Raw genomic sequence first — 16,311 nt, forward strand, 5'->3', positions numbered from 1 at the left:
ACCATAATTTTGCCACTTAACCTTAACTTAATAATATAAATGGGGTTATTAAGCAATTAGCCTGGCATGGTCATTCTGAGGTATGCCCCACTGTTTTCAAAGGGCTCTACTCTCAGGAATGGTGTGCCTTTTGAGTTCCTTCTTTCCGTGGTCATGCTGCCGCCTTCATTTGCTTTAGATGGAGAGCTTCCAGTCACGCTATAGGAGGACTTAAGAAGTTGTCTTATACCTGCTGGTCCATCTAGCACTGTATTGTCTACATTGACTGGCAGCAGCTCTCTATAGAATTTCAGGCAGTACTATCTCGAGATACCATAAATTGAATCTGGGAACCTCTTCATGCAAAATGTGTACTTTATCACAGCGCTACAGCCCTTAATTTTGTTTGGTCTGCATTTTAAGTGACTCAATTTGCACCTCCTGAACTAATACAGATATTGGAAGACAATTATCCTTTGGATTTCGCACTTCTCCAGATTTTGAAATAAAGCTATTGCCTTGAAAAAAATGTATTAAAATGTAGAAGAAGGGGGGAGAGGAATTTAAGGGTAAAGTACATTTAGAAATGAGTACATTGAGATAAAATAAGTGTTTAAATAAGTATTTTGTGCTCAAATATTTAAATACAAATTTCTATCTGCTTAAAAAAAAACACCCCACAGATCATTGTAAAAATGGGACTGAATGGAGTTATGATTGAACACATGCAAAACTGACATGAACTCAAGATAGAAAGATGAATAATCAGGCTGTTTGCTGGAGCCTTGTGACAAGAGGGTGACATGGCTACATTGTCTCTTTATTTGTCAGTGTAGAATTTATTGAAAATCACTTTCATGGGGGGGATCTCAAGTTCTATTATGAGAAAAGAAGAAAATATCTGTCAGATTGCTTCATTACCATTCATAATTTTGTAAATCTCTATCAAATCCCCTTCCAAGTTGTAAAAGGGTCCTTTTTAAAACTGTAAAAGCTACAGCTTTGATTATTGTGGTTTGCTTACTATTCAGCACTGATATCTGGCCAGCTTGTTCTGCCCTTTTAACTGTTCTTTCTGCCCATCTAATGGCTTTATAGATATAATTATAAGATGTTTGGCTGATGTACTATTAAAACCTAATTAATTTTCAGTTTGCATGAATTAGCTGTAATATGCATAAAGACACACATTTAGAAGTGTGATTACATGTTAACTGAAAAGTTGACTTTGAGACATTTGTTTATATATTATAAAACGAAGTAGCTCCAGGGTTAGTGTCTTAAAAATTCTTGGCTCATTACATTATGGCTCTTTGATTGTCTGAATGGTCGCCTGGCATTTCCATAGGGCAGAACTACATATTACAAGAAAATACAGGAAACACAGAGGAAATAACTGTTTCTGTCTGTATGCAGAGAGGAATATTTGAGCTCAATCAAATCACATGTATATCTGAGATAATTTGTTATTCCTGATGTTGATAGATTATAATGGATCAGTCTTATATCAGAAACACAACTGAATGTAACAGGGTTACTTACAAGTAGATGGATATAGGATTAAAGCCTTACAATGCAATCCTGTGCATGTCCACTCTGAAGTAAGTCCCTCTAATTTCAATTAAGCTTCTCCTATGTAAAAGGGTATAGGATTGTAGCCTAGAAAAGCAACCAGGTACTGTTGTTGTTGTTGTTGTTGGTATTTCTGTCTTGGGAGACAATGGAGGAGTGTGCCTTTTGGGGGTGAAGATAAACTGTTGGAAGGTTTACAGCACCTGCTGTAACCGATGCGGGAGAGACATGTTTTGTTCCAGCTGGGGCAAATGGAGGCATTCGGATGTGCTGCTACAGCTGCACCATGATGTTTCTTCTCTCTGCGCTCCTCCCAGCAGTCACACTGTAGATATGTTCAGTAGTTTGTAATTTGGAAACAGTAAGATGATTCAGGTAACCTACTAAGCCAAACCTTGGCTTGCTGAGATGACACAAGCATGAGGCCTTCCAGAGAGGAGCTCACAGCCACTTAGCCCCCCTCCCTGCTCTCTTTTGCTGCCAAGCTGTGCCATACTAACCCAAGATTTGGCTCCGTGTGTCATCTGAACTGACACTTGTAGTTTTGGTCTCTCTCCACTACTCCTACTCAGCTAGAGATGGGCAAGAAATTCAGTTCAGTTCAGTTCAGTTCACATTCAAAGGGGAATCTTATCAAATTGGCACTTTCTGAAATCATAAGTGAACCAAAATGTATTTTTGCCTTGTGTATAAAATTGCTTTGAAATACAGTGGTACCTCGGGTTAAGTACTAAATTCATTCCGGAGGTCCGTTCTTAACCTGAAACTGTTCTTAACCCGAAGCACCACTTTAGCTAATGGGGTCTCCTGCTGCTGCTGTGCCGCTGGAGCACGATTTCTGTTCTCATCCTGAAGCAAACCCGAGGTACTATTTCTGGGTTAGTGGAGTCTGTAACCTAAAGCGTATGTAACCTGAAGCATATGTAACCTGAGGTACCACTGTAAAGCAGGTGCACTTCCCTTGATTTTCAAGTCAGAATTGCCTATAAATTTTATTATAAGAAAATACAAAAATATTATTTCCTGACACCTTTAATAAGGGTGTCTGATGACCTCACTCTCTCCTCCCTGAAATATTGCTTGACCTTTCCAGGTGTCTTTTGGCTATTGTCAAAATTTCTTGAACATTTGGACCGAGGAGGAATTTCCCGTTTTGATTTGGACCCTACTTGAACTGAAATTTCTCTTGGGTGTACTGCCAAACAATTTCATTGAGTGCCGCCAAGTTCTAGTCTTATAGGAGACGAAGAAACATTTATCTCTGTCCCAATTTCTTCACACCATTCATGATTTTTATAAGCCCATTTAAAGCTGTAAAAATGTTGCTTTTAAAACTGTGTCTGGGATGGAGTGCAGACCCCTCCTGTTTCTGAAGTCTTTTCAGAATGTTTCCATCCCCAAGTGTTCCCCATCCAATTTCACTTCAGGCTAAATTGCAGGGCCAATTCTTCCTTATATTAACACCTCAGTATTAATCCTTTGGAGCAGCATAGTTGACAAGCTACTGATAAGGCAGGGTAGGGAGAGGTATTTAACTCTGCCTCCATCACTATTCTTTGTGGAGGGTGACTATTTGCAGGAAGTCTCCACTATTTTTCAATCGATTTTCCCAGAGTTCTAAGATGTACAAGAAGTCTCAATGGTTACAGGACGCTCCTTGCTTCAGATGATTGCCTTTCAATTTATCGAGGGCAATTGGAATGGTGACAGGGCTGTAGATACTCTTCCTCATGGTTCCTTTCACATGTTTACTGACATCTGAAGGCAGTCCTGTTTAAGGAAGTTTTTAATGTTTGATGTTTTATTCTGTTTTTAATCTGTTGGGAGCCGGAGCCACCCAGAGTGGCTGGGGAAACCCAGCCAGATGGGCGGGTGGGGTGTTGTTGTTATTACTATTATTATTATTACTGGATGTTTGAAGAGAGTTTTAGTCTTAGATGTGTTTTGTCTAGTAGGATATGTCTATATTCAGATTCCTTGTGACCCTTACATAACAAATCTATTTGTCATTTGCACACTGGTGTTTGTGTAAGGTGCGAAGATAAGTTATTTTTAAATTTGTTTTTAAACTATTCACTCTGTGCATGTTCTGGAGCTAACGGATCTGAACTGTACCTCCCAGACTAATACGCAGATTGGAACATAGCTATCCTTCAGATTTTGCACCTTCCAAATTTGGCAGTGCAGTTCTCCACAGACTGCCTTAACAACAACAAAAAGGTCTTTTACTCACCCAAATAAATAAATGATGATTTAATGATGGCAGGAGCAGATGGATGTGGAACTGGGATGAGACTGGTGTGATGGGCCAGAAATAGGAGAACCTGTTCAGCAGGGGGTTGCAACTGGCTAGGTTCTCTTCTGCTTTCTTACTCCAACAAGTATCTGCACTTCATATTACACAGTATTTGCCAGTGGTGTGGTTGGAGTGTGCAGGTGCGCTAACATAGCTTATATGGCAGTCTGTGCAGCTCCAACCTTGTCCCCCTTTCCTAGTATGTGTCAGTGATACTGATGGGGGGGCATTACTGTAGCTATGCTTCACAAAGCAAGCTGCTCCTGGTGTTTGCCACTGCTGACTCTAATTTATATGTAGCATTTATGGTGCATTCAGTTCAATTTGTCCGTACTGGTGCTGGCTGAAGACATTTTGATGGCTAAAGTAGCTTTTATTTACTATTAGATGTGTAACACAATCAGTTTGAAGTCACGTTGGTCTTTCAATAAATTCTATACCTCAGACATACACTCTGCTCTTTTGTGAATAACACATCTGTGAGGTGGTGTTGGTGTGTTTTGGGAGTTTCAACCAGGAAGGCCCAGGTTTCAGTCTCTGCTTAGTGTGAGGCTCAGTGGGCAACTGTGGGCCTGTTACTTGTAGACTAGCCTAAAAAATAGGTAATCTCCATGCCCAACACACTAAGCTCCATAGAGGAAATGACAGGCATTCATTCATTCGTTCAATCAATCAATCAATCAATCAATCTAGAGTTTGGACCTGCTATTATCTTTATCATATGGGCAGAATTCCACATGGGCACCCCCACTGATAGAAAGGGAGGGAAGAAATATCACCTCCTCCCTGAAGCTCCCAGTGCCACCTTTTATACTTCATACTACGTCATACTTCATACTATTTCATACTATTTTGGAGGGTCCCCCAACCTCCCAGAACAGATGGGAGGTATAGGGAACTGCAGGGAGTGGGTAAATCATGAAAACCACCCCCTTCATCATTTTGCCAGAAGAATTCCTCTGCTATATCATGTGCCTTTCTATCTGCAGGAAGCAAAGTCTGGCTCCATCCTTGTGAAACTCATAAGTAATGTATATTTTTCTAAAAAACTTGGGTTTCCCCCCTTCTGCACTGCAGTCTCTATCAGAAAATTGATTGCTTTTGTTTCCTTTTCACTGATGCCAGTCACATCTTGAACAGAGCATTTAGTGATCCCATTGAAGATATCAAAAATAGTGAAAGCCGTGTCAAAGGAGAATACATGTTAGAAGAAAGAAACAATTTTTTATCCATTCTAATTGCTTATATTATGAATTTCATTACAGCCAATTCCATTATATGAATCCATTCTCTCATGATAGTCAATAATTTGAAAGTTCAAGTGGATTTAATAATTCATTCAGTGGGCCCTTAATATATTTCAGTTTTCCCCAATACCATATAACAATTATCACGAGAGGCAACTTTAAACTTGTGTGCTCAAAGATTTTTCTAAGTATGACATTTTTGGTCTCTGCACATTTTATAAACTCCCATAGGAGAAGAATTCATGAACAACTAATAGCAGACCCAGTCAATTTAGAGATACACATTTATTCACCCAGTTCGCTGTGCATTTAGTTCGGGTTCAGCTGAGCTAAATAACAGTTGCAACAGAGATGTGTGCTACTGAGTTAAGAAAATGGATCTGATGCAGACATAAGCGCTCTTCAGGCATTCAAAGTGAATATGTGAAGATTGCTGTGGCTTTGTGTGCAGAAACCCTGCCTGCAAAACCCAATTCCAAGAGAATACCTTCATGCACTGAGTGAAAAGGTCTGAAGGGGACTCCACCCATATTCAGCTGAACACAGTTGCCTCTGTGGGACTGGGAATCCTGTGTTGTCAGGGTTCGCAATTGCACAAAGGCGTCAATGCAGGGATCTCCTATACCAGGCATGGGGAATCTATGGCCCTTCAGATGTTACTGGATTCCAACTACCATCAGCACAAGCCAATGTGGCTAATGATCAGGGATCATAGGAGTTCACAGGTTCTCCACCTATACGCTGCATATTTTACCCCACAAACAAGCTATATGTGGCTTGAATGCGCAAATAGGGCCATGATATTGCATTGTTCTTAAAAGTTTTAAACAAAAACAGCGGACAACATGAACTCTTGATGTGATGTCAGCTTTGGCCATTGCTGCTAATATGTTGGATGTTGAATATGAATAATGGGTTTAAGCTCTCTATGGCCATGAACTCACCAACCTGGTTGGGGTATGGATTTTCAAGCTCAGTTTCAAACAGCTTACCCCTTAGGTATGCTGGAGAATTTAGACTCATAACAGTTAAATGCTAGAGCAATATTTAATAAAAAAAGAAGGAGTGCAAACCGAAGTAAGCACTTTCACACGTATTTTAAAAGGTATTTCTGATCAGTAATGGTGTGTATGGTGAGGAAGAACCATCCTCCTGACATTAGCTTATCCACTGCCTACATGGACAGGGCCTGGGCAGGGAGGCAACAAGTTAGGAACACCAGTGTATCTGCGCAACCCTGGACCTGCCACTGCCCCACCCATGTAAGGAGAAGTGATGCTGGAGATTCCACCCCACCACGTGTGGTACCACTTTTAATATATTTATAGTTCATTGCTCTGGACACCAAAAGTTTTTTTAAAAATTAATATAATATACTTCTGCAACCATAAGTAAAATGAATTCAGCAGAAGGAAATGTCCATAGAACAGAGTTCACAGCAATGCCCTTCACTGGAAAAAAAATTCCAAAGAGTCTGTAAATCATTAAAATGACAATCTTCACATGGGGGTGCATGAATTGGGGTTGGGGTCAGTGAATTTAGGATTACTGACTAAAAGGTTTTTAAAATTGAAATGCTATGGATGTGTGTGTGGGTGTGAAGATTGTAATGCAGCACCAAAATGTTGCAACATAGACTTCAGGGAAGCGACTTTGGGAAAGGCATTCCATAACCAGGGTGCCAGCCCAGAAAATGTCATGTCTCTAGTAAACTCCCATCATAAGTCATTTGGTAGAGAGACACCCAAAGAATATCCTCTGAAGGTCCATGTAGGTAAGATAAGTTCCAGAGGAGGTGATCCTTCAGGAAACCTGACCCAAAATGTTTAGGGCTTTAAATGACACTTTTAATTTGGCCCCCAAACAGACTCACTAAACACTGTCATAATATGATCGTGTTCCAGCTAGCAACCTCTCTGTACTCTTTGAAACTGCATAGAGTTTCGTCCATAGGAGAGTTGAGCGTTCACTACTATATACCAATGGAAACAGTACGGCTGACGGTCTATATAAAATAAATGCTTTCCACTTTGGTTCCAGATATGTGTTTGTGAAATTTAACATCATCATCATGCATCAGGAATCCACTGGAAACCACCTGAGGGGAAAGAGGAAGCAGAAAGCACTTAGACAAAGTAAGTTTCAGAACTCTTAATGCAATATTGTACTTACCTTTTCTTAACTCATTGTTGAAACAGCAGTGGTATTCTTGTTCAAAAAACAACAAACGAACTTTGTGACGTTGGACTTTTGCACATTTTGTGTGTTTTTATTGTTTATCTGGAAAAATGGGTTGCTGTATATCAGTAAAGTTCCCCTGCATCAACCCCTCTGCTCATAATCACACCCTCCAAACATGGCCTTGTAGTGAAGAAACAGGACATCAGCCTGTGCTTGTTGTGTGCAACATTCAGCTACACACTTTAAAAGTGCTTTACTGTAGCCTGATTGAACCTACTAATCATGATGATCACCAACAACAAATAATCTCCACTCTTTTGGTAATCAATCGGCACTTTACCAACTCTTTCTAGTTTCTGGAGGTGGTTGTGGGCTAATGGAATCAGTCCTTGGTTGCAAGCTATTATCTCTCATTGTATGCCTTTTGTAGACACTTTTTACCCAGAATTTATCAATTATTTTCAATACATTGGATCATTTAGGAAAAAAACATATTTGTGTGTTTACGCACCACAAATGCATGGCAAAATCCAGAAAAGTACATAAGGCAGCTGGGAGTTGTGTTCCATTTCTCAAGCAAGTTCAGGTACATCAGATCATGTCAATCCCCTGTGAAAAGTGGACCAAATTTCATCCCTAGATGGAGCCAGGTAATTTTCCCCTGTTCTATGTCATCTAAGTGAAACTCTGTACCTATATCCATCCATCTACCTATGGGGGGGAGTGTTTGTTGTCTCCAGACCTCAGGAAACCCTGAAAAGGTAATTACAAAGTTCTGCAACTCCAGATTGACATTATAAATATGAAATGAAAATCAGAGTTGAAGCGTTAAAGCTCATGATGGTGTATGAATATTCATTCATTCTGTGGCACTTCCATGAATTCTTTTAATTACCACCTTTTCATATTCCAGTTTCTCTGTAATTCGTTTGATAAACAATTCTGCAAAGGGGTTGCAAATGACACTTTCATTTTGCCAATCTCAGAGGTTATTACTTGAAGAAAATACATCATCAGGATTGGTCATTTTACATCTACTACGTATGAGAATCAGTCCTAATTGCATTTTTGTTTAATTGGTGATGCCTAAATCCATGAAGTAAGGGAATTCTATTCTTACACATCCACAAATAATTAAATATGGATTCATAATTAGCATTCACAGAGACTTTGACGAGTTTTGCAGCAAGGTCCAGGGACCAAAAGGTCAATAATTGAAATCGTATCATATGTGTGGGTATTTAGTGGCTGAAATGCAAGCAGAATCCATAGCTGAACAGACCCAGTTATGTGTATACCAATTATGTGTATCTGCACGATGGATTAAATTGCTGCCAAAATGTACAATGACCACTAACAAGGAGGGAGGTAGTTTGGTAAAAGTTAAACACTTTTAGATCCCCCTGGTTTCAATAAGAGAGATTTAATTGCATGCAAAGCTCTCGTATTTAAATTAATGGTCTTTGCTGGATCATGAATTATGAAATTATAAAAAACAATAAAAACACATTAAATCATTTGGAAACCTTCAGCTGATTTCAGTAAAGCCACATTTGAAAAGTGGTGAAGGGGTTTCAGGGCAGAGTGATTAGAAGGAAACTCCAACCCCCTGCACTGCAGGAATCTCAACTCACAGGTCACCCAGCCTGTGCTTTTAGGTTTATTTTTCTCCTATGCAGTTACTGTATACCATTTCTAAAATATATAAAGGAAAACATAAATATCTGCTTCTATCAAGGATGTGTACCGTGGTGATGTTCAGTATATAGAGAGCAGCTGATGGGTTGGAAGTGTGAGAGAAATAAATAGGCAATATAGCAGCATCTCAGCTACTAAGGACACCAAGTCATCTTGTCTAAAAGCGTTTGTACTTTCATCTGTCCTTTCCAGTCTGCCCGATGAGGAGTACTGTGAACTCAGTATCTGCGCATAGTCCTTCAGTAGCATATATTGGTCGAATGAAGATTTCACTCCCCCCCCCCCCAGTTGTAAAAAGTGTCACTGCAGATGATAGACAGACAGACAGACAGACAGACAGACAGACAGACAGACAGACAGACAGACAGATGCTTAGGTGGAAAGAGCTCCCCACACAGCCGGCCACACATTCATTTGCTGGAGCTTTGGTGGTGTATACTGCCATTATGTCACTATGGATAAAGAGGAATCCCACTAGTACTTTGCACCAGTAGAAGAGGTTAAGCACCAACAGCAGGAAGAGAGAAAGACCCCCTCCAGATGCCCTTTTATTGCTTATGATGATCGAGAATAATGGAAGTTGTAATTCAACAACATCTGGGGGGCCACAGGTTGCTCCAGCAGTAGGTCATTTTTGGGTGGGGGGAGGACAGCGGCATCCAATTGGTGATGGAGGCACGTCACTCATTAAAATGAGGCAGGGTATCCTAGGGAGCTCCAGGTTGGTGGAGCCACCAACAACCTAGAACTCCCCCACAATGACACTGCCTCACCCCGCCCTGCCCTTGCCCTTGTGAGCATAGTGCTGCCACTGGAATGACACCACTTCTTCTGTCCTCCCCCTTATGACCCATCACTGGGTTCCCTATCAGTAATATAAAGTGAGTCTGCTCAAGCTTTAGCTGAGACTAGTTGGGGAGCTTTCCAAGTATTGGCAGGCCAGACGTGGGATTGACTTTGCTGTCAAAGCATGGGAGCCTTTTTTATTTGTATCCTTTGGGTAGCTGGGGCTCAGGGACTGCACTGCTCACTGGAGTCTAAATGCCAAGATTTGGGGGCTTTTGCATACGCTTTTTGACTATCCGGAACTTGGGTGAAAAGTAGCCAAACATGGGGACTATGTCTTATTTAACTGACTAGCACAAAAATTGCCTTGCTGGATCATGCCAAGGTCCATCTAGTCCAGGGGTCAGCAAACGTTTTCAGCAGGGGGCGGGTCCACTGTCCCTCAGACCTTGTGGGGGGCTGGAAAAAAGGGGGGGAATGAACAAATTCCTATGCCCCACAAATAACCCAGAGATGTATTTTAAATAGAAGCACACATTCTACTCATGTAAAAACACCAGGCAGGCCCCACAAATAACTCAGAGATGCATTTTAAATACAGTGGAACCTTGGGTTGCAGACATAATCCGTGACAGAGGCACACCTGCAACCCGCAGCGTTCACATCCTGAAGCACCGCGTCTGCGCATGCGCGATTTGGCGCTACTGCACATGCACAAAGTGTGATTTAGCACGTCTGCACATACATGAGCGGCGAAACCCGGAAGTAACCCATTCCGGTACTTCCGGGTTTCCCGTGATCCGCAACCCGAAAACACGTAACCTGAAGCGTCTATATCATGAGGTGTGACTGTAAAAGGACACATTCTACTCATGTAAAAGCATGAAGATTCCAGGACCATCCGCGGGCCGGATTTAGAAGGTGATTGGGCCTACCCATGATCTAGTCCATCTCCAGCATGCTGTTTTCAACAGCAAACAGCTAGGGACTTTGGGGATAAGAGGATTGCCTAGGATCTGGAGATGAACTCTCACCTCCGGGTTCCTAATGACTTGGTACTGCCTTGAGCTAATCATAAGTAGACATGGGCAGGAAGGCTTAATCACACTTTTATGAGCTTGTGTCTTCTATGGTTATTTTGAAACATTGTTGAGCAGCACCAGGAAGTGGGGAAGACTTAGAATTAGAATAGAATGTCTGAACAACCTGGTGCTTAATGTAATACAAATTGACTTGGCTGTCTTGCATGCGTTATTCAGAGAGCACATTATTATTATTATTATTATTATTATTCATTATCATTATTTGCAATGCACCTATTTGTTGTCTGAGGCATCCAGGAATCACTATTTGGAGGGCCGGAGCAGGAGTTCATGGGCAAAGACTGATTCTGTTTTGATGCAAAGGGTCAGCCTTTTGTTCTCTACAGTCAAAGCAGATTATCTTAAAATTTTACCTTTTTATCATATAAATCTTAATGCCAATGCAGAGAGAGAAAGAGATGACAAATCCCTCAGTAATACTAATCAACAGTGCATAAGGGTCATTGATGGAAGGAAATATATTTCATTTTTTAAAGTTTTCTCAACAAACCCGACCTGTTCCATCTTTGGAGCTTCAAATCTCATAGTAAATAGTACATTGGCCTGTGGATGTGCTGGCGTTCTTTGGTATGAATTAACTGACTCCCCCCCCCCCCCCGAGCTGCCCTTTACTATAGCTACTCATTAGTCGATGAGTGTGTGACTATGGGGAGGAATTTTGTCTTGTACAGAAAGTCACTGTGGATTTTTTTGTATGTCATGTACATTCTAATTCCCTTAAATACATTTGGTTTTCCTTTGATGATGATTATGATAATCCATGACCAGAGTTCACTTGAGGCACCCTCCTATGTCATCCGTTGGCAAATGCTGTGGAAACTAGTAGGGTAGTTCTTTTTAAATAGTTTTGGAGTCACCACAATTATTTGGGTTATTTTGTAAGGCCTTGAAAAATGCTAGATGGCGGCAGAAGTTAAGACTTGTTTTATAAAGTTGTTTTGGTCCTGTTATCCCCACCTTGAATCCAGATCCTCTACAGATGCATTTACCAGTACATCTTCAGGAGCAAAACTCGGTTCAGTACTTGGATTCACATTATTACATAAGCAAATTAACATATTAACTTTGTTAGATATTAGAGTCTGCATTCTTTTTTCTTATTTCATAGAATCAAAGGATTGTAGAGTTCAAAGGGACCATGAGGGTCATCTAGTCCAAACCCCTGCAATGTCAGGAATTTTTTGACCAGTGTGGGTCTCGAACCCATAACTCTCAGATTATGCGACTCGTGCTCTACTGACTGAGCTATCCATTCAGGAGCACTGAACTTATATGCAGGCTTCAACATGGTGCCCTCCAAAGGTTTTAAACTATAACTCTCATCACCCCTGGCCATTTGGCATGCTGGCTAGGACTAATGAAAGCCAGAGTCCTAAACAGCTGGAGGGTAACAGGTTGAGGAAAACTGTTCTACAGCAACCTTGTGCCATTGTTAGGAGGCTTAAACGTCACTCTGTCTATCATGTTTCAACATATAAATGTGCTTCAACCTTTGAGGTATCCAGTGCCATGGGAACTGATGATTGAAAATATTTTCTTTTCAGCTTAGCATAAAATTGAATAGACACATTGTTCTGTATTCAAACTGATTCTTTCTCAGTAATATTGCCAGTTATTTATCTGCTTATTCTGTGTATGTATAAAATATTTAAATACAAGTTTTAAAATGCAAATATACTGTAATAATAATAGAAACACAGAGAAAATAAAAGCATATATTATTTACATTTTTAAAAGGAAAAAGAAATATAATCTTCCTTACACAGAACAGCAAATATTTAGCCTGATGCTGAACAGAGAGCAATGTTGTTCTCAGGCAAACTTTCCTGGGAAGCAAATTTCACTCATGGGCACCATGAACCATAGAAGGCCCATTTGGCAGGGTCACCTAGAGGAGAGTCTCCAAAGTTGACCTCTGCACATAGACAGGTAGATGCATTCCTTCAGAAACTGGGTCCCAAGCTGCATCTTCACTTTGAATTGTGCTTGGAAAAGCACCAGTCCTCTAAACCATCTGTTTTTGGACTGCAACTCCCACCATCCCAAGCTAGCAGGTCCCAGTGGACAGGGATGATCGGAACTGTAGTAAAAAAAAAGGCCCACCTTGAGTCCCACATTTGGGAAACCCTGCTCTAAACACTCATTTCGATGTACGATTAAAGGGCCTTATTATTGGTTAAACATGCGTAGAATCACTTTCTGACTGTCTTTAAAGACAACCAAAATTGATTCAGTCTAAGGTTGCCATATTTCAAAAAGTAAGAATCAGGACACCCTGAAAGTTGCTGAGCTTTACAATAATGCAATTTTTTGATCCAGGGCAAACCACTTCCTTTCAGAACCCCCCCCCCAACGTCAGTTCCGCCTTTGAGATCCCGCTAATGTCTGGGAGAATTTGGATGTATGGCAGCCCTAATTCAGACTGAGGGCAATGAATAGGCAAGCAGTTTCTAACTCTTTCAAAGCAACTACCCTTTGACTCATTTCTAACATCATTTTACTCTTTGGTTTTAAATTATTTTTAAGTTGCAGTGACAGCCCTCATAAAATAAAGACATAAATAATAAATACTGGAATGATTCATTGTATATTTACACTTTGGTCAAACATTATCAAACACTGTTGGTGTATAACTAGTTTTATAAATACTGTTAGATAATGGAGACTGGCAGCATGGTTGCTATACATGAGTCCATGTGTGTAATTAATTCCCCCATCAGATTGCTAGGACTTTACTACTTTCTTACGTTTTATCACAGCAAAATATATAGACTTCAGTATGTGACTGCCTGCAGGCACAGCATGTAATGTTTTGTGAATTTTTTGTCTTGACTGCAGTGATGGACGTTGAATACCAGTCACTATCTTGACAGTTAAGGACAAATTGACAGATGGGATTGAGCCATCTTTAAAATATAGTAAGATTGGGTGGGGGGCAACTATTGTACCCACTAACAGGCATACAATCCAGTAACTGAATAGTTGAATATTTGTTTTCTGGAACAAATAGTACTAAGTAGCATTAATAGAGATTTTAAATAAATTCAATGGATTTTTATTATTATTATGGAGGGGTCACTGGCTATCATTGAGCGTGGAGGAAATACTGACAGTCAATTGAAGCACAAGGAGAAACAGAAATACATGCCAGGTGGTCTCTTTGTTCACTGCAGAAGTGGCAAGCTGCTTTTGTAAATTGAAGGATTGCCTTTTCAGCACTGAGTTGTTTGAGTGAAAAATCTTTAATTGCCTATACATTTCTTCCTGCTATTTACAAGCAATAAATGGGAAATAGTTTAGGGAGAAAGTGAGAACCCGTCAGTTTGCTTTTCAAAATATATTGTGCTAGTAAAGTTGGTTTCTGTTAGAGTCCTATGTAGGCATATAAAGCATGAAAAAGATTTTTGGATTTTAAGAATGATGAATATTAGGCAATAGGATCCTAGAAAACGGGATGTGGGGTTATTGGTTTGTGGATTTTTTGCTCTTGTTTTATTATGTATTTTGTGTTTTTATTTTGTATTTTTATGCTCTGAACCTCCCTTAGTCCTACGTATGAAGGGCACTATTCAAATTTAATTAATTAATAATAATAATAATAATAATAATAATAAAATATGAAGACATTAGCCCAGTGACATTGTATATATCCACCTTAAAGGTTGTACATATTTTTTCAGTATCTCACACCTATTCTCTAAAGAATTTGCAAATCTTTGTTTTGTGTCATTTTTAGATAGAGTTGGCCTGAATCTTATGCAGGGGTTTAGTTCCAAGGGTAATGCATATTAGTGAAAATTCATATAAACAAAATCGTGTTATCCTTGGAGCCACCCCATGACTAGCTAGCCGGCCTTTTAGCAGTCAGGGAGAGGGAGAGCATCCCTACTAGTCCCAGAGCCAGCGCGCCAAGCAGGCCCTGCACAGGAAGCAAGTCCAAGACCTTAAGAGTGCATTTCGCCCCAGGGGGTATACTGTACACATAATTCTTCAAGGCAGAGATGATTTGAAGAATTCTGACACAGTAATTTAGGTGACCAGCTATAAGCAATTTTTTTAAAAACGTAAAATGAGGTGTCCCTTATTGTTCAATCCTAAAAATTGGAAGGTAGTCCCTCCCCCTGATCCTTATTTTAGTTCACTTGGAAAAAGGGAAAGTGAGGAACTGGAAGACACTGGATCCTTGCCCACCTTGCTCCCTAACACAGGACTCTTTTGGCCCTACCAATGTCAAATCTCCAAAGTCTATAGCATAAGGAGTGAATGTTGGGAGTAGTGGAGGGATGAGAGTTCTGATGTATCTTTTGGTCCCTGGAAAGCCATTGATAACCACTGTCTCTCCCTGTCTATTAATATAATAAAGTTCCCATGGGAAGGAAAGATTGTGAATGGAAAACACTGGCAGATATTCAGTCATGATTGAGCACTTTAAAGTTCTTGTTCATTTCAGCAGGAAAGGGTTAAGGACATGCTAAACATTCCTGTTGAGTTTGATGAAATTTGAAACTGGATTGTATGCATTGAGTAGGGAAATATTTATTAAGGGGGGAGGATTGCAAACTTGATTTTTATGATCCAGTGTTATTTCTTTTGTTAGAATTATAAAATTTAATTGCTAGCTACATATATCTATGTCATTTTGAGGTAGACTGGTAGACATACGTGTATGTGAGTGTGAGGATCCCAGGGGGTGCAAAAAAGGAGAAATATGGCCGTCAAGACATCTTTTCTTTGGGTTTTGATTGCCAATATATTACTTTTACAGCCTCCTGTAAATCTCACCCAGCAAAGAAGCTGCATAACGAAAACATCATGTTTCATCGTCTCCATTCTGTTGATCAGCAGCTTAATACATTGACAGAGCTGGTGCCAATGCAGGAAGCTGAGGGTTGCTGGAGACAGCAAGTGTGGAGAGGTCTGTTGTGCATGTATTTTTCTTGTTAGGCTTTCTGTAAGCATCTGGTTGGTCACTGAGAGACTAGGATGCTGGACTAGATGGGCCTTTGGTTTCTTATAGTCTCCCTCCTTCAGAACTTTGACATATTCTTGACCTGCATTTTTGATAATAGCATCTGGTATATACATGTATGCCTGAATGTAGTGATGTCAGTTTTCTTTTAGATGTTACAAACATTCTTTGTTGAAAGGATAATTATATTGAATTAGAATGTATTTTAAGTAAGATAATTATCCTTTGCATAAAGAATGTACATAATGGCTATGGGAACCCTGAGGTCATCCATACGACAGACTCCCACGCACAGCCCTTCCCTGCGCTCCAGCATTTTGCAAATGTAGCATTACAGGATGGTTCATTCTTGCAAGAGACTCCTAAAGCACAGTAACTCTGTGGCATGGGAAATGTGTGGCCTCCCAGATGTTGTTGGACCAAAGAACCCTTTTGCCATGTTGACTGGGGCTGATGGGCATTGGAGTCCAACAACAGATT

At 40.2% G+C, this 16,311-nt stretch overlaps 1 long non-coding RNA gene across 4 annotated transcripts in view; it reads left to right on the plus strand.

Annotated features, from left to right (window-relative positions):
• The window catches only part of LOC310845410, a 722,498-nt gene that overhangs the window by 646,232 nt on the left and 59,955 nt on the right, over positions 1-16,311 (plus strand). For all 4 annotated transcript variants that reach the window (XR_014564670.1, XR_014564671.1, XR_014564672.1 and 1 more), the window contains one exon: positions 7,135-7,229. This is a non-coding gene — a long non-coding RNA (uncharacterized lncRNA). The remainder of the gene's footprint in view (positions 1-7,134; positions 7,230-16,311) is intronic.

Source organism: Podarcis gaigeae, assembly GCF_964106915.1.
Source record: "Podarcis gaigeae genome assembly, chromosome: 5".
Classification (NCBI taxonomy): Eukaryota; Metazoa; Chordata; class Lepidosauria; order Squamata; family Lacertidae; genus Podarcis; species Podarcis gaigeae.